The sequence below is a fragment of the Akebia trifoliata genome, chromosome 13 (genome assembly GCF_017979445.1).
Source record: "Akebia trifoliata isolate Shusen 1 chromosome 13, ASM1797944v1, whole genome shotgun sequence".
Classification (NCBI taxonomy): Eukaryota; Viridiplantae; Streptophyta; class Magnoliopsida; order Ranunculales; family Lardizabalaceae; genus Akebia; species Akebia trifoliata.
Window position 1 is genome coordinate 25,610,133 of NC_141387.1, and position 19,632 is coordinate 25,629,764.

Sequence of the window (19,632 nt, forward strand, 5' to 3'; positions counted from 1 at the left end):
TTCGTCTCATCAAATACACAAGACAAAAAGACATGCGCCTTTCAGAGTAAAGTAGTCATAATAATAACATTAATAAAACAGTTAGAAGATCATCATAACATTCATTTCTACCACGATCTGTTGGACTATCTTTTATTTTTCCCTTTTTTGATAGCTATAAGAGATTTTGTCAAGGAAAACAGAAACAAAGAAAAAACAATGGAGATCAAGAAGACCTGCCAAACTGAGAAGCAATATGTTGCAATGCCAACATCGAAGATCAAACAAAATTACAATCTCAAATAACTACCACCATGGCTCTTAAGCATCCATATACACATTCATAAAAAATCTAAAATCATTCTATACACGCTTATTCACATCTACAAATTATATATGAAAATAGGTACCTAGTCTTATCCTTTGCGTGTTTGTGTGTATAAAACATATATAATGGGGGGCATGCATGTAAAAAAAATGGGAATTCATGAAGGTCTTGCATATTGGCAGATCAAAAGACAATCATCCTCATCTTCCATCCCCGATAATCTCATTAAGCATTGGTTGAGTAGAGCCATTCACTAGCGAATAGTCACCAACAGGGTTCGGAGTTCACGGCGAGCCATGTTGACTACTAGTTCTTTCAATTGCGGCTTTGGAAGTATCTTCACTCATAAAACTACTTAAATCATTATACTGCCAATCTGTCAAGTATCCAGGCTTCGATGTGACGGTGCTTACTTTGATATCTCCTGATAGCATGGCCACGACACGTGACATTGATGGGCGTAGCCTTGGTGATGCTTGTGTGCACAAAAGTGATACTCCTAGCATTTTCTTTGCTTCTTCTTCATTGAATTCAGATAATGTTGGATCCACCAATTCTATTGCACGATTATTTTCATGTAGATACCAAGCCTGGAAATTTAGCAACATGACAATACTGGTTAGGGGACCATTTTTTCATGGATGAAATTTCAAAAGAAAGGACTGACTGCATAGATTTTGTTTTTTCAGAAAAATCAATTCCAGGAAAATAGTCCGAAGAAAATGGATTTCCTCTTCATATTTTTGCTGCTGTTTGATTGCATTTGGGTACATGTAGAAAAGAGAGTAAGTTTTAGTTTTGAAGGTCAGGGTAATCGAGAATGAATAAGAAAAGGATTTTCCCTCACTTAATAGAACATCATTTTCTCAAGGAAAACGATATATGCATATCGTATTCATGCACCTCCAAAATCACATTTTCCTGGAAAATCATTTCTTTGCCAATTCACGCTCGCAATCTTACAGAGACTTCTAGTATTATTGTTCATACCCATTCCAGAAGATACATCTTCTCTTTGTCCAAGCTCATGTCAGAATTTGGCCTCCCACAGAGAACCTCAAGAGCAACAACCCCAAATCCAAATACATCAGCCTTTTCTGTTAGGTGCCCTCGCATAGCATACTCCGGTGCTAAATAGCCACTTCAATAATAAAAAGAAGACGGTCATTAATTTCAAATATAAAACAAACAATTTAAGTAAAGCAACGGAAAAATGTTACATTGTCCCAGCAACCCGAGTGCTTATGTGGGTCTTCTTGTCATCGTATAGCTTGGCCAAACCAAAATCTGAAATTTTGGGGTTGAAATGGGCATCGATAAGAATGTTACTGGCCTTGACATCTCTATGTACAATTCGGAGCCTCGATTCCTCGTGAAGATAAGCTAGACCCCTCGCTGTTCCCAAGCATATATCATAGCGAGTTGCCCAATTAAGATGTAAACCACTCTTTCCTTTTCATGCATACCAAATGTAGCAAAGTGTCCATAAAGAATTACATTGATGTGAAAATAGGTTACTATGAATCTTAGAAAAGTTTATAGTTCCAACAAAAGGATCTTACCAAAGAGTGCTTGATCAAGGCTCTTGTTCTCCAAGTACTCATAAACCAGGAGTCGCTTATCTCCCTCAATACAACATCCATACAATTTCACAAGATTACGGTGTTGCACAGCTGATATGGTAGCAATTTCTGTTACAAACTGACTTTTTCCTTGGTGGGATGATACCGAGAGTTGCTTCACAGCCACAATTCTCCCGTCAGGAAGTTTTCCCTAAAAGAGTTTCACAATTCAACTGAAAAAGTTAAATGAATAATTAATATTCATGCTGTGTAGTGTACGACTGCATCAAATAATTAATATTGTTCTTGTGTTTTCGATATGTGCTTTTATGTTTCTTATATAGTATTCCTTGATTGAAAAGTAAACTTACCTTATAAACAGGTCCAAATCCTCCCACTCCAAGCTTATTTGCAAGGATGAAGTCTTCTGTAGCAGACCTCAACTCTTCATAAGTAAAAGTATTTGGTCTAGAAGCTATTCCAAGTAGTTCTGCAAATTCAATATGAATGGTATGTTATGGCTATGCCTCTTTATCTAAAAAATCACTTGAAATCCCTTTATTATTTTCTTTTAGTGAAAAAATGGAAGGGTGTTTATGTCATTGTACAATGAAAATTTTGTAAATATCAAAAATCTCAATAACATTAACAAAAAAAAAAAAAGGGTATTTATTGCATAGATTTCACAAGCACCCATATACTTTATTAACTAATCATTTAGGAATATTAGAGTTACCTTCATCTTCAACATTGATTCGACGCTTTCTTCTTCGAATTAAAGAAAAGACCACAAAAATAGAAACAAAGCTTACGACTCCAACAGCAACAGCAATCCCTACAATCAGACCTATTCTATTCTTCTTATTCGTTGTATTTGGTGAGGTATTCCTAACGGTGGGTGTGAAATCTGAAGAACTTTGTGGTTAATATCATCAAAGAATCATCAACTCTACAGCTAAAATTTTGTAATTTTTCGTATCTTTTCTAACATATTACCTGGAGTAGCACTGAGGGCCGAAATGGTAGGTCCATATGTACCTTGAGCAGGTATACAACAAGTCCCTTTTCCAGCCCAAAATAGATGGATTTCAAGGAAGTTCTCAGATACATGAGCCGTGAATTGTTTTCGAACAACTGTAAAAGAGGTCCTGCCTGCTTCCTTACGTATGTCAAAGTCTTTTTGCTCCAAGTTTCCCTTTAGCATTAACAAGTAGAAAATTTCAAAATCAATTGTGATCCTTGGGACCATGGTTTTAAATCTTGTCTGGGACTGAGATGACTTGGAGTCATCTTTAGTATCATCCATGAGCGAGACGGACGGACATGGCGTCTCACGTTTAAAGAATCTCGCAAGACAAAAGAGATTACTCGGACGATATTTTGAAAATCTCGTCCAACTCAACTGAGATTGTATACTGTAATAATAGTTTTTTTTTTAAATTTAAATAATTATTATCTAAATAAAATACGATTTTATGAGTAAACAGCTTCTAATCTACCTTATTTTATAATAATTTTCATATATATATATAGGGGTCAGGTTCAGCAGCCAGCATTAGGAAGCCAACGATTTGTCCTATATGGCTTAAAAGTTTCAGATTGAGTTGACTTTTTTGTAAAGATGATTTCTATGATGAGGAGATCATCCTCACCAAAAATCAACCCAATCTGAACCTTATAGCCCCATCAAAAGTGATTAAAATTGTGGACCATCAAATTTTTACCGATAATTTGTAAACCACTTTTGATGGATTTAAAAGGTTCAGATTGGGCTGATTTTTTGTGAGGATGATCTCCTCACCATAGAGATCAACCTTACAAAAAATCAGCTCAATCCAAAACTTTTAAGCCATATAGGACATAATTGGCTCCCTAATGTTGGGTGCCGAACGCCATCATATATATCTATATATATATATATATAATTGTAAACCGAGTTAAATGGTTTATCTTGACCAAGAGGATTCGGTCTCATCCATGAATGAGACAAAACATCAAACCGAGTTTTGACACCATGCTTGGGACACAAAATTTGGGTACAAATGTCAAAAACACAAACCTGAAGATAGATATCGAAAACACGCCTTCCAGTACTCTCCCACCTATTAGAATCTGGGAAATCTGTCTCTGCAAATTGTAGGACTACAGTATAATTTCCATTCTCAAGTCCCAGGCCATAGTATCTTAGTGATCCCGGGGATATCCTTGCTGTTTGGAACAGCTCCGAGTCTAAAGTATTCCGAAATTGAGATTGATGCAATTGGGTATATGCTAAATTGCTGCTATCAGCAAAAATTCCAGTGTTGCTAACAGCCCACTGGTCTCCGTTATTCACAAAATATGAAGCTGAACCCATTGGGGCATTGTCCCTCTGAAACACAATCCTATCTGAAGATGTAATCTGCGGCCCACCACACTTGACAGCAAAGGAAGAATCTGCAAATCAACAACATTCAAGATTTACTTGCTACATCTCTGAATATTGTTATGTTTATGACATCAACGTGTGTATCTAGACCAACACTGATTGAGTAAGTAAGGCAATATTTTCAAAAATCTCTGAAGAAGGAAAGAAGAAAAATATCACTTACAGCGTGGCCTGCCCCAATTGCATGAAAAATTCCGTTGAAGACAATTCAATACTGAAGACAAAACACTGGATGCAAAAGAATAATGTATCTTGATTAAAAGAAACCAGGATGTAATGAAGTTGTACACGCATCATCTATGAAGATTCAGTGCAAAATGGCTACATGCTTAAAGGAAAAAAGATTTCTTGCTTCTCTCTTTTTTTCCCTCCTAAATTGTCACGTCTTACATGTATTGGAAACGCATGAATCCACTTCTCCATATATGTATCACATAGTTTAGTTTGACATGGGCATGTGGGTTGCACTTGGAGATGAGCCAAGGACGATTTTTGTGTGACTGATCTCCATGATGAGGAGATCCACCTCCACCAAAAAAAATTAGCGATTGACTCATGTGGACCCTGGTCGTATCAGTAGCATTCGACAGCCAAAACTTAAGGAGCTCCTATATGGTTTAAAAGTCCTGGAATGGGCTGATTTGTTGTGATGATGAAGATCATCACAAAAAATCAGCCAAATCCTAAACTTCTAACCCTATTAAAAGTGGTTTACAAGTTGAAGAATTGTGGAGCCTCGACTTTTACCATTAATTTGTAAACCACTTTTGATGGGGTTAGAAGTTAGATTGGGCTATATTTTGTGATGATGATCTCCTCACCTTAGAGATTATCCTCACAAAAAATCAGCCCTTTCCGAGACTTTTAACCCATATAGGACAAAACTTTGGCTTCATTGTGGCTCCCTAAGTTTTGGCTGTTGAACCTGACCCTATTTATATATAAATAGTAAGATGCTTTTGTGTAGAAGAGCAAACAACGGGTTGATTTTCATATATTATATCATAAATGTGAACAAAGTATTAACTTTTGATTTTGACATCATTTTTTATCAACAGCGAAATGGAAATATTTGTGGAGATCAATACAATTTTCTTAGGAACGATGGGAATATTGTGAAAACAACATAAATTCTGAGGAAATTATTACTAAAATTATAGAAAATAATTAAACAGTTTAATATACTCATAAGTTATCAAAATACCATAAACAACTATATGGAAGTATTTGAGAACATGGAAGGAACCAACTTAGTAAGTTGGTAAATCATAAGTGGTAATTTCAGAAACTTTGCTTCAAAACTTTACTTCATGTGTTTATCTACCCAAAAAAAAAAGAGAATCACAAAATACCTTTTGTCCTATAAATCATTTCAAAAATATTGCTTATTCACCATCCCAAGTTGGAGTAAGGTGCACATATCATTGTCTATGCTAATGCAATGCAACATTACAAAGGGGCATCTCATAAGCAAAGGAGCCACCCTGACACCACCAACACCACATGGGGAGTTGAGACGAGCATTAATTTTGGAATCTTCTCCTATTAAATCTTGTGGCAACATCTCCTTTTGTCTAAGTAGTGACGCCTCAACTAGAGAGCCACCCATTGGGTATTGCATCGCAACAACTAAAAGCAGGTGATATAGATAACATTTTAGAAGGCCAAAATATGTGTATTTTATGGCATCTAGATAATGTACCTGTCGTGTGAACTATGAATTGTGAAGTTATTCATCACCAAGTTCCTACATTAAAACCACATATGAAACACAATTTCAGTGCTATGGTTATCCTAGAAGATATATTTTACATAAGCATATACTAAAAAGTGTAACTTTTGTATAATTATAGAGAAATGAAGCATTAGCTTTCTTTCATAAGTAGTTGACTTATAAAAAGAAAAGAGAAAAGCCAATCCTAAGAAGTAGTGAAGATCTAAAAAGGCTTCAAAGAAACAATAAATTGATGCTCCAGAGCACAAAGATCTGAACAAAACTCTACCCTCCTCCATAAAAAAAGATCTAATATAAACGTAAAATCCCCAATGAAGGCCCCTTTATACTCTTTAGATGCCTTCAACCATTTGTACATAAGGCATTTTTTGTAAGAACAATAGCTTGAATCTCTTCCTCTTTTCCATCAAATACCCTTCTATTTTCATTTTTTCCCCATAAAGACCAACAAACAATAAAAAATTCTAGAGCAACCGACCTTCAGAAGAAAAAAAGCACAAGTAGACAACATCTATAATACCTGATGTAGGCATCGCCAATGATGAACTCATCCCAAATCAGCGATCAAGAATAAGTCATCAATCTCATTACAAATTATCAAACTCTACTTGGTTGGTGGATGATACATCATAAGTTGGGGACTTTTGAACTAATTATGACAAACTTACTAGACCACCTAAATCTTATAGATCAAGGTACTAAATATCAATGTGGAATGTGAAAGTGAGTGTCCATAACAATTGTTAGTTGTTACACAGTGAGGGAATTATGCACGAAAATGAGCATGATTCTATTACTTGAAATACACAATATAATTGTTCATAAATCCTTGTTTCTCGAGAACCTTGCACTTGAAAAGCAACACCTGCCTCATAAAATTCATTCTCTCTTCTAACCTTCTTTTATCATAACCTAATCTAACCTTTCAAAAGTCTTTGCATATGCAAATCAATTAATTCAGACACCTCCAGAACTATATAGGTTACTAACTATGTTGTACATGCTTACTTATATATTTTCTTACTTCTAAAAATTTGTAATTAGTAAAATATTAATAATTTCACATAATTAAACAATCAACTAAATGCATGTGCTCACATACCGACTAAATGCATGTTCTCACATACTGACTAAACGCATGTGCTCACATACTTATAATATAGCTTGAATACATGTATTGTAGCATTTTCATAATTGTTTTCCAATGTTTTAAAATAAATATAAATTTAGTTTTCTATTAAATAATCCATCAAAAAAAAGTTTTATACTAATCAAAGTTTATGTTAATTATTTTTTTTTTTTGTTTATTCTAGGATATTTGGGTTTGATGGGTTCATTTCTAGTGGCACCAAGTTGGTTTGACAAAATAAACGGCAGCAGGGGTAGTTTTCTTGATAGTAGGATCGGTCCTAGAGTCCCCTCATTAAGCTTTTATGCCTCACTAAGTAGGCAGCAAAGGCTTTCTCCATTTACGCGATGAGAAGGCTAATGGATGTTGGCTGGGTGGAAGGTTTGAGGTCGGAGGAGCAAAAGTGGTTGAAGGCCAGTCAATTGAGGAATTGTCTAAATGGCTTTTGGATAATATTTTGGATGTGGGGCTATTGGTCAGTATGTTTATCCCTGGGAAAGAGGATGATGCTAAGGTGAATCGCCCTGGGGAGGAACAAGGAGATTGGATTGTGCTTTGCAAAAATATTTGTGTAAAACTCATGTCATAAGAGAGGAGTGTCGATGCAGGAAGGATGGAAAAATGTTGACGTGTTGACGGCATCGAATGTGGGGAACCCAATGCTTCAAAATGAGGCTCCGAGGTTAAGCATCATGAGACCTTTGTGGGCCATTGACAATAAGAGGATTTCAAGGTGAATGGAAATGTTAGTTAAAGGAGTTCAAAACTTGGAAAGAGACGTCAGTGATCTTTTTATGAGATCTGTTTGGGAAGGAGGTTGGGGCATTCTATCATGAATAACAATGACAATTAAGATCTTTTCCAGGACTGTTAGGGGCGATAGGTCTAAAAGGTTTCTGGTCAAATCAATGATTCTTTACATGCATCCACATATGGTGGTGCTTCAAAGACCAAGCTAGCTAGTTTTGATGAACGATTAGTTACAGAGCTAGAAGAAAGCAAGGATAAAGGTTGGCAGCATTGTACTATTATTGGCACAATGGGGGAAATGATAATAAGTTCAATGTTGGAGTGTTTTCAATGCTTGCTCTATGCAAGCTGATTGGGGAATATTTTTTGTGGGTGTTTCATTAGAAGGAGCTTGATGGTGTCAAATGTATTGGGACCTTCCTCAATGCTTAGGAGGGGACTTCAATGTGATCTAGTTCTCCATTAAGAAGAATGTTGGCTCTAGCCTTACCTCAAATATGGGAAGTTTGCTAATAGTTCTCTGATTGATTTAGTTCCTTGTGGTAAAATTTTTACCCAGTCGAACTATCTAGAGAATCCATTGCTTAATAGGTTAGATTGATTTCTTGTTTCCTACAATTAGGAGGAGCATTTTTGTTCAATTTGCAAGGAATGTATTCCTAATCCGGCATTGGATCATTGTCGCATTATGCTTGTAACTGATATTGTAAGAAGTTGTCACATTGCTTTGTTTTGAGAATATGTTTCAATATTTTAGAAATGTTACCCAAAACAATCTTGAATGTGCACTCAAATCTGATAAAACTACATAACAGATTCATAGATCTAATGCTTTTACACCCCCCCCCCCCCCCACACACACAAACAAATTCATCGATACCATGAAAATAGTAGAAAATCCCATGTACAACATTGATCTGCTCTACCACTCGAAAGAAAAAAAAATTGTTTGCAGGCTTTAGTTCAAATGGTCTATTTGATTTCACATACATGTAGGAATCAACTTCTAGAGATACAATGGAGTTTACAAATTTTTTTAAGGATTGGAAAGTCCAATTTCTCTAAATTCCAAAAAGGAATGGAATGCAATTTCAAAGCTTCAGTGAAAATAATGTCAAAACAAAATTTTGTAAGTTAATGTAATATCACCACAATGACAACCTATGGCCATGGAAATCATGGTCATTATAAAAGATAAAAGTCATAATTCCAATATCCAACCAATGACTATTGCACTCATTTTCTTCAAACTTACAGTTCTAAATTTGGTCTAGTAACCCAATCAGGAAGGCTTCCCGAAAATCCATTGTATGACAAATCTCTGTAGTCACAGCATATAAGCCATCATCAATGTCACTCCACCAAACTAACAAAACAATTTCAGTTAAATTAGACACTAGAAAAAATTGTGATGTGACGCATTGTCATTCTTCTAATTTTTCACAATTTATTGTCAACTCTATAATCTAATTTTCCATGTACCATCAAGTGTGATTATTCGTATCCATATAAGATGAAAAAAGAAAAGCATATATACTGAATCGATTTTGGGATATTAATCAAATATAGGGATGACATAAGACTGAAATAGACCCATCACCATCATCTAATGCCTTTTTCAAATTATTGGGTTGACAGAATGAAAAAAGATTCACTGTGTCTCAGATTTCACATCATCTTGCAAGATAAACGAGATGACTCAGACGATATTTTGTAAATCTCAGCCAAGTCAGTAAAACTTGATTGAGTCAACTAAGATTGTGTATAGTTTGATTAAAATAACTTACTTTTTTAGAATTTAAATATTTTTTTATATACATAAAACATGATTTTAGGACTAAAAATCTTCTGATCTACTTTATTTGATTAAAAAAATTATAATTAATTTCATTTAAATATATATGAATAAATCATTATAAACCAAGTTAAATTCATCTCGAGTTTTGAAACCATGATCTACATTTTCATGATCTAGATCTACTCAAAAAAACATAGAATAAGAAAAAAAAAATTATAATAGCAAGATATGTTAAATTTACAGAGACAGAAAGCACTAATGAATAGATTTAACAAAAGTAGATTGAACATAAATCAGATGAACATACAAATTGCTAAGTGACAGAGTTATCCGGGAGGCAAATTGCCAGATAATCGATTACTTCCAAGAAACCTGTACATGGGGGAAGTATAGTAGCACAAATTAATTAAGAAGAAAATGTATGAACTTAGGAAAGATATGAAAGAGTTCGGCAAAATAGATTTTCCTTACAAATAAGACAGAGAGCTCAAATCGATGAGAGACTCAGGAAGTTTTCCAGTTAGATCATTGAAGCTCAAATCCCTATAAAAGTAGAACAATCATGCGAGTAAGCAAAAAAATACAAGTAAGAAATAATCGATTACCAAGAAAAATATCTTACAAATGCGCCAAACGTTGGTACTCTCCAATATTGGATGGAATAGTACCAAATATATTGTTATTCCTCAAGATCCTACAAAACATGCACATCATATTGTTAGAACATTTAGAGATGCAAAGGAAAATAAAAGAAAAAATAAACATATAATTAGTAAATACTATATGGATCAAAACCATGTTCACTTACAAGGTAAAGAGAGCCTTCATATTCCTAATAAATGCTAGTGAGGAGCTCCCGTTGGATAAGTCGCTTATTCGCCTATAAGATTGTATATAGTCAGTGAAATAAATTTTACACCAAAGTTCTATACTTCATAAGATATATATGACCATGTAGAGCCTTGACCGAGGTCCTCATTTGAGCGACGTTGACTACCTTGTTGGCCTAGATGATACCTCATCCCTCTAGAGTTGATGGTCTAGATTAGGATTATTTTTTTAAAACACTTTTTTCCTGATCATTGTCTTTGAAAAATGGATGGTTACTAAACCCCAAAATTTAAAATCAAAATCCAACAGTGAAAATATATCTTCTTTTTTTTTGTTCTTAAAAGTTTGCACTTCAAATCCTTGTGGCACCAGATCATGTTTTTGGGTGCCACAATATTTCTGCATTACAAGTCTAGATATGTTAACACACCATTTTTGGCATACAAGAGGGGAGGGGATGGGGGGCACAGAGATGAGTTAAGGTTTGGTTTCTATGGAAGACGGTTTTCTCACCATGGAGATCCCCATCACAAAAAGATCAATTTTTTTTAAACTTCTAACCAAACCAAATGTCGAGTTCAAGTTAATAATTTGGATTCTATTTTATATGGCTACAAATGCTTGAAGGAGCTGATTTTTAGTAAGGATGATCTCCATGGTGAAGAGATCATCTTTGTGCGTGTGTGTGTGTGTATGTGTGTATAAAGTGAAAATAAGTAAAAGACGATAACGCTTACAAATCAGTCATCAAGGTTAAACTAGAGAATGTAGAAGGTATTGAGCCATTGAAAGAGTTCCCTTGAAACCTCCTACGAAAACATTTGCAAGTTAGATGATTATTAAGTGAGTGGAAACCAATAACTGATGTATACTAAAAATACCTAAAGGTATAGAATGCCATAAGATGTATATGGTGAGGGAAACATGCTTATTATCCTTAATGTTCTTCAATTATGTAGAAAATGGGAAAGAAATATAGAGTTAAACTAGTGATGCATCTCATGAAATTATCTTACAGAGAATTAAGCTGTGTCCAATTTCCTATGAAGTTAGGTATCGCTCCTGTGAGTTGGTTGTCTGATGCCCACCTAGGAATCCAAACATGTTTTACTCAATAACACTAAGCACAACACATATTTATTCACTAAAACGTTTCAATATGGAGATGCTATTTAAAAAAATATGCTTCAATTGATTAAATAATACAAAATGCCTAAATATTTCAGAAACCCAAAAAAAAGAGGGAGAGAGAGCAAGCACTTACACAATCTTCAATTTTTGTAAGTTAGAAAATGAGGATGGAATACCACCACTCACTCCAGCACTATCGAAGTACCTGTCAAAGTAAATATTGTTAAGGAAATTAATTTTTGATTTTCCAAATATTATCATTAACAATTAATAGAACTAACCAAAATTAAATTATCTTAAAATGAATAATAAAGAATTAACTCATAATATGGGCGACAATGCATCACTATACAAGACAAAATAATGATACATAAATAAATTTTTAAATAAATTGCAAAACTTCTTATTCTAAATAAATTTTTATGCCAATATAAGTTTTATCAAAGAACTTGTATTCAGTGTAAGACCACACCCAAAAAGTTTACATTCACCAATTTAGTTAGTTCTTTCACCACGGAGACCATTTGTAAATTTTCATATTTTTTGGGTTGCAACACACTTACAAGGCATTCCCTTTATATCTAAGCCTACATGAGCCTCTCATCTTCTCCCTTTCGATTGCATGTAGGCATTACATAGAGCCATTAATATAGCTCACTGCCTAGGCACAATAAATTACCAAATTGCTTGCTAATCCATAATCTGATCCATTATAACCCAATGTTTATAATCAACGTGACATGAACAATGGCATCCACCATAGTATCGTAAACTCCATCACACCATTATATAACTACAACATATACTTTTGAACCTTGGTCTTCGCCTCCCTATTCTTCTACAAAAACTATGATCCTTCAACTGATTTCTTTTGTGTAGGTTTACCACGGGCTCCTAAAATGAACATTATTAGCACTAGTTAAGATTTTCTACCATTTACAAAAAGGTCCTCTTAGATAAATTATGCTTCTTTATGTAATTAATTGAGGTAAAACAGTTCATTTGGATTTTGTTTCCTAGTAAAAATCATTGGCAAAATGCAAAACTTCTACAGAATTTACAACATTTTTTAAGAAGTCGTAAAAAGGTAAATAATTCAATTCAAACTTACAATTGTTCCAAATTTCTCAAATTCCCCAACTCTGAAGGAAGTAGTCCTGAGAAGTTGTTTGAACCAAAAGCCCTGGAAAAAAAAAATTAACCATCCAAATAAATATGATGGATTGACTATTAGCTACAACTTTGACATTCCAAAAAATAATGATTGATTAGTACGGTAATGCATCTCAAGGTTCTCATACTATCCAAGAGGCAATTCATTAATCAAAAGGTCTTGAAGACAAGCTGTTAAGTGTATATTTTCCTCCACTCTCGGGTGTGTCATACCCCAGTTAAGCCCTGTGACCCTCCTCTTATATTCATAGTTCTCCCCTTCTCCCATAGATCGGTCTTTTGGAGTAGTTGGTTGGTTAACATGGTATCAGAGCACTAGGTTCATATAGGTCACGAGTTCAAATCTTTTCACCCTTATGGGTGAGGGGGAGTGTTGAGTGTATAGTTTCCTCCACTCTTGGGTGTGTCATTCCCCAATTAAGCCCTGTGACCCTCTTACATTCATAGTTCCCCCCTTCTCCAAAAGATCGGTCTTTTGGAGTAGTTGGTTGGATAACACAAGCATTGGTGATCACCGACAAATATGATTCCAAGCAAACTTGTATCTAATATAGCACTTGCACTAGTGGTTCAAATTTGTACCCAAAAAAAAAAACAAAAAAACCAGCAACAAAGAGAAAACCAAAAAGTCGGAATTAGGAATAGCTTACAGTGAAATTAGATTTTTAAGGTTTCCGAGTTCCTTGGGAAGGTTTCCTGAAAATGCATTAATGCCAATAGTCCTAATGACATTTAGAAATATAGAAAAGTTAGCAAAAGAGAAATACATGTCTATATATATATATATATATATTGTGGTGCATATTGGTAATCAAAATAGGTCCTTAATAATGAGTTTTAGATCAAAATGGAAGCAAACATACATGTATTGCATGCCAGTTAAACTTCCAATGAAAGCAGGAAGGGGCCCTGTTAAGTAATTTTGAGCCAAATTCCTGCAAGAAATAAAGGAAACAAAATTAATAAATAGTGGTATTTCAAATGTGAATGAACAATGGTGGTATTTTTTTGGTTTTGTTTTTGGCTAGGCAAGTGAGATTAGTGTTCAGTAATCAGTAGGTGAAGGGCGGGTTTTGAACCTAGGCGGTGGTATCAAAACTCACAAACTTCAACCAACTTAGAACACTGGAACCTTCAAGTATTTGTACATAAAAGGTAAGAGATATTTCGAATGGGGTAAAAGAGTATTCTTACAGATTGACGAGGGTTGTCAAATTCCTTAGCTCTTCTGGAAATGCTCCAACAACGTTCATGGCATATACTTTCCTTTGAAAGAAAAAAAAAAATGGAAATGCAGACAAATATAATGATGAGTCATGGATCGGACTTAGTCAAATAATTCATACCTTCTATGACCAGTAAAATCCTTTAAAATAAGTTTAACTAGATTTAAAAAATACAAATTTATATTTAAATAATAATTTATATTATAATCAAGATCAATAACTTTTCAATCACAAAACATCATTCTTTATAAAATAAAAACATTGAAATTTTAGAAGTTAATTTATTCATACTAGTGGGTGGGGTGACATGCGCATTTGCACATGATTTACAAAAAACAGTATTCATACAAGTAGAATTGTCTTTATAATTATTTATACTTTTGTTTATATAAATAATCTAGCATATGTATCATTTTTTTAACATTAGAGGGTGTTGGTGTGGCAATAAAATCTCTCCTAGTAGCAAAAAAACAAAAGAAAAAAAAAAAAAAGCTGATATTGCCACACCAACATTTGCTATTAACAACGTTGGTGTGGCAATAGAATCTCTCTAAAAAAGATATTCCTTTTAACCTTGGATAAAGAAGATGAAATCGATTCAAGTTAACAAGAGATTAAAACAACCGAAACAAATAAGTTATGAGAAAGATTAAGATTCCCAAACTCTGAAGAAATCAAAAAAGAACTTTTTCTAGCCTCAAAACAACAAATATTATATATCTATATAGAGGGTAGTGTTCCTTTGACAAAATCTTAGAAACATTCTAGACAAAGCATTTTGTCTTATATGGGCTAAAAGTTTCAGAATGGGCTGATTTTTTGTGAGGATGATCTCTATGGTGAGAAAATCGTCCTCAGAAAAAATCAGCCCATTCCGAAACTTTTTAACCATATAAGACAAAACTTTGTCTAGAATATTATCTAGGATTTTGTCAAAATTAATAACCCGACCCATATCGCTGAAATTGAAGGAAAGAAAGAGAAAGAACAGTTATACTTACAAATGGGTAACTCGGCAAATGGATTGGTTGATGGCATTGAAAGAACAATCACATTTAATGGCGGGATTATAGTCATTGTTGTCGAAGTTTGTTGTGTCAGTGGCGTTACCAGTGCACAATTCTCCGCTTATGTTCCACCGAGTTGACTCAGAAATCCTCCAACGTTGAAATATGGTATTTAAAGCCCTCGCTACATTTACATACAAATTAAAAAGCCCCCAAAGATGCTTAAAAAATTGATATTTACTTCTTCCTCAATAATAATAATAATAATAATAATAATCTTTATTATCTTTTTTATTATAATGAAAGAAGGCGGAGTAGAAGTTGTTTGACACCAAAATTTGGATTCCAAAAATATCATCATCTTAACATTTGAAATTAATATAATCAGGGTTATTTTAGTCAAAAACCAATAACATCTTCTACTTATTATAGTAAGAGAAGGCAGAGCTCGACACCAAAAATTTGAATCTCACAAATGCCCTATCCTTTACATTTAAATTTAATATCAAGGTCATTTTGGTAGAAAATAAAAAAAATTGCAAATGATGAGGAGAATTTTCAAAATTCCAAAAATATCCCTTCTAGAGAGATTCTATTGCCACACCAACTTTAGCTAATGCCACCCTAATTCATATATAAATCAATAAAGAATTTGCACACATCTTGGGATGGCGTTAGCTAAAGTTGGTGCAACAATAGAAGGTCTCTTTTTTAAATAAACAAAATTACTTTAAGGACCCTCGCATAGGGACTTCTTTCTAAATAATCCCTAAATTTTCGATGGTAACTTGGTAGGACATTTTGTAAACTTTTCCTTTCCGAATGGTCTCTCATTATTGGCGAATGTTATCCAAGTGGATTCTTGTTAGAAAGAAAGGACGATTTGGGTACGATTATATCGTGAAGAGACCGTCCTCTTCCCTGAAGATCTATTTAACGATCTCATACAGGTATGTCTAGATTTGGTTGAAAGGTATGTCCCCCGGGCTCTTAAGATTCCTATGAATCTTGGACTTCGGTGGCTACCGCAATGGTTATCGTCACCTGTTAAGGATTCAGCAATCGGCGTATCGGGAGCTAAGAAAACTCCCTTCCACCGATTGCTTTGGGAGCTGTTTGCAATCTCCCCGTGTAGTTCACCACTTTTATTTACTTTTGAACTCGACGTTTTTTCTTTATTGTCGAGTTCATAATTTTTATTGTCGAACACACCACTATCTACTATTAAGTTCACCACTTTTTATTTACTGTCGAACTCGACGCTTTTTATTTACAATCGAGTTTACCACTTTTTAAATAAAAGGTGCTGTACTCGACACTAGTAAAATCCACCCATTTTCAATTTTTGAGTTTTTTTAGACTAAAATACATGGAAAGATCAACTAAAAACTTGAGATAACAACTTGTTTAGATAATTGCAATTCAAAAGAACCATTCTTGATCGATTTTCATAAAAAAAATCTAAGAAAAAAAGTGAGAAAAATCTTGTTTTTTACATACATCTTCAAAACCTTTGAAAATGACTTCTTCTTCCTTCTTAAATCCTTTCCGACGGAATGGAATTTCCAAAACTCGATCGAGATGCCAAAAATTCAATTTTTTTTTTTTTTTTTAATTTATGAAAAGAAAAGTTTACTAAATGGACTATTAAGAGACCGTCCAAAACTTAGGGACTAGTTAGAAAAAAGTCCTTCCGTTGGGATCCTCTACGTAATTTTTCCTATATATATTTTTTTTTTTGACGACTGTAAACTTTATTGAAAAAGAGTAACGATCATTGTGTAACTTGAGGGAAAAAAAATCGACGGTTATGTGATATGTTTTTTTTTTTTTTTTTTTTTTCTTTTTTTCATTTTTTTTGAGTTTGTTTATCACAACTCAAAAATATTAGGATATTATTTTCATAGAGTTTGAAGATTAAGGCATTTAGATCATTTTTTATTAATCTATTAGAGAATACAAAACTTGGAGTACGACTAAATAAACTCGATCAGCTAGTTGAGTCAAGTTGAGGATCAACCCTACCTAACCCAAATGAGATTGGTTGAGTTAGTTAGGTTGGTCGGTCGAGCTGGTTCATTTCTCATTAATACTAGATAATTTAATAATGGTAAATATTTATATAAAGGTCAGTGGTATGTAAATGAACATAAGAAATTATAATCAAATTTAACGAAGCGGATAATGATGATTAACTAATTGAGTTACAACCTCTATTTTCTATTAATTGTAATTTCTAATTTATCACAATTTAAAAAATATATATATATTTAAGTTGCAACGTAATCATTGGATGGCAATATAGAATTGCATGAACAAAAGCATTAATAACAAAGTAATTGATTTTTTTTATTTTTTTATTTTTAAATAATCACAAGTCAGATAATCCGATCCCTATGACCAAAGTCAACTCAATTTGATTCAGTTAACGCCTAGACCTGAGACCGATCCAAATTAATTGTATCCGGACCTGACCTAACGTCAGGTCAATAATCTAGAAGACGTCTATGACATGGTAAAGAAAAAGACTTATTATACGGTCAACAAGACGACTATAAACTGAAAAATTCTAATCCACAAGATCGTAGGACTAAGATGGGATGAAATTCTTAGAGATTGCGTATGTAACGGATCCTTAAGAAAAACTATTCAAACTAAACTTGAATCTGCCTTCCAAAGTCCCCTAACAATATGTTTTGAATTTTTTTTTTTTTTTTTTTTTTGTTAATTAAATGTCGTTTGAAGATGTAAAAAATCAAATATCATCTTAATTGTAAAAAAGATAATCAAATATTATTTTTTTATAAAATTTTGTAATAAAAAATATAAAAATATATTATATTTTATGAGAGTTGCTATTGACACCCCACCTTTTACTTATTAAATCCCAGTTTCTTAAATTATTTATCACCCTCTAATTAAAGATTAAAACAGATCATTCAGAAATTACAAAAATTTGGTTAAAGTTATAACTTCAACATTGAAAAGCTAACACATTCAAACAACCACAACGGTTATTTATAATTAGGATTAGGTTCATATAAAATCTTAAATCTAAAAAAAATAAAAATAAAAAAAATAATAAAATTTCTATTGGCACCCTAACTTTTATTTATTATCAATCATTAACTTATTTTAATTAGGGTGAGATAAGTAAAAGTTGGCGTTCCAATATCAGCTCTCTTTGTTTATACTATCCTCCGGTACACTAACTTATCAAAATCGGGTCCGATCTAATTGGACCACCGATTTGATCTAGTTTTTAAAACACTCATCCCATCAATAAGATGGTATCAATTTTGGATGAGTCGTGCACTGGTGCAACACTATGTCCAACACCAAGTTGACTGAAAATGTATAGGAAATCATAGATTTATTTTCTCGAGATACAATTAAAAAATCAACTATTTTTTATACACTGTCAGGTCAAGTCAATGTTGGACGCAGTGTCCAACACAGGTAGTAAAGCATTCTCCTCCTTGGATTTTGAGGAGATGTATCTAAAATGATGTTTGTATTTGTAGGGGTCGTCATCAAACATTCATCAACATGTTATGTGAATCTCGAGGACCATCAGTGGTTTAATTAAAACCCCCTAAATGATCCGCTGCTATGCTGTCTGACAAAGATCAAACCCTTTTCAATGGGTCCACCCATATTTCCCCAGATTAAGATCATAATCAGACTTGAAAAACAAACTAGAGAGAGAGAGAGAGGTGTACGGTACCTTGTGAAGGGTCTGTAGTAGTAGGTTGAGCTTGTGATCTCTGAAGAATGCATAATACAGAGAATAACAAGATCGCAAACACATAGTCTCTCGACATGAATCTAATCTCTCTTAATTAAAAAATAAACAAATAGAGATCATAAAACCTCAAACAAGTTCTTGATGGATTTTGAGGGTTTTTTTTTTTTTTTTTGGGGTGGGGATTTGGAGTTGCAGAGAAAAATTAATGGGTGAGCGTGAGAATATTAGGAGGAGAAAGTAAATGAAAACAAAGCTTTATGTATTATCTGTGATTATACACAGCAACAAATGTTGTGGGTTAAGATCTTCCATAGCCGTCAGAGTTGACTTGTATGTGTTGGAAAAAATCTGTAGAATTTTTCAAATTTTTGTGACCGTCTTTTTAAGTTATCATTTAATTATTGGATCCCACACTTTATTTGAGGTAGGACCACTTAAAAATTTATTCTTCTCATTTAAAATAATAATTTCATTTATTTAATTGTTAAAAAAAAAATTTGGTGAATGAGAAATCTACTCCAAACAATCCCTATTAATTATGGTTTATTGTATGTAATTTGTAAAACTATAGAATTTATTAGTAAAATTTGTTAATCCCATATCGGATATGAATAAGAAATTTGTTTAATTCTTATATAGAAATTTTCATATTACTTAAATAAACATGAGAAAGACTTGGATAAGCCCACGAACACGTACAAAGGGTTTATGGGCTCAAAAATGATTTAAACCATTGGTCCAAAAAATCCTTAATGCATGTGTACGTAAAAGGTGTAAATTTTGACAATTTGACTTTACGTGGGTGTG

At 33.5% G+C, this 19,632-nt stretch overlaps 1 pseudogene across 1 annotated transcript; it reads right to left on the minus strand.

Annotated features, from left to right (window-relative positions):
• Positions 1-179: 179 nt before the first annotated feature.
• Positions 180-19,145, minus strand: LOC147388125 (putative LRR receptor-like serine/threonine-protein kinase At1g56140; annotated as a pseudogene). The gene is made up of 24 exons (XR_015171293.1): positions 18,805-19,145; positions 15,072-15,261; positions 14,039-14,110; positions 13,708-13,779; positions 13,495-13,566; positions 12,783-12,854; positions 11,805-11,876; positions 11,557-11,628; positions 11,278-11,349; positions 10,518-10,589; positions 10,332-10,403; positions 10,181-10,252; positions 10,017-10,081; positions 9,167-9,232; positions 6,000-6,044; positions 4,461-4,525; positions 3,929-4,305; positions 2,866-3,064; positions 2,606-2,776; positions 2,241-2,359; positions 1,870-2,080; positions 1,528-1,759; positions 1,298-1,448; positions 180-897 (listed from the first exon to the last, which is right to left on the minus strand). The product of XR_015171293.1 is annotated as a putative LRR receptor-like serine/threonine-protein kinase At1g56140 (transcript).
• Positions 19,146-19,632: the final 487 nt, after the last annotated feature.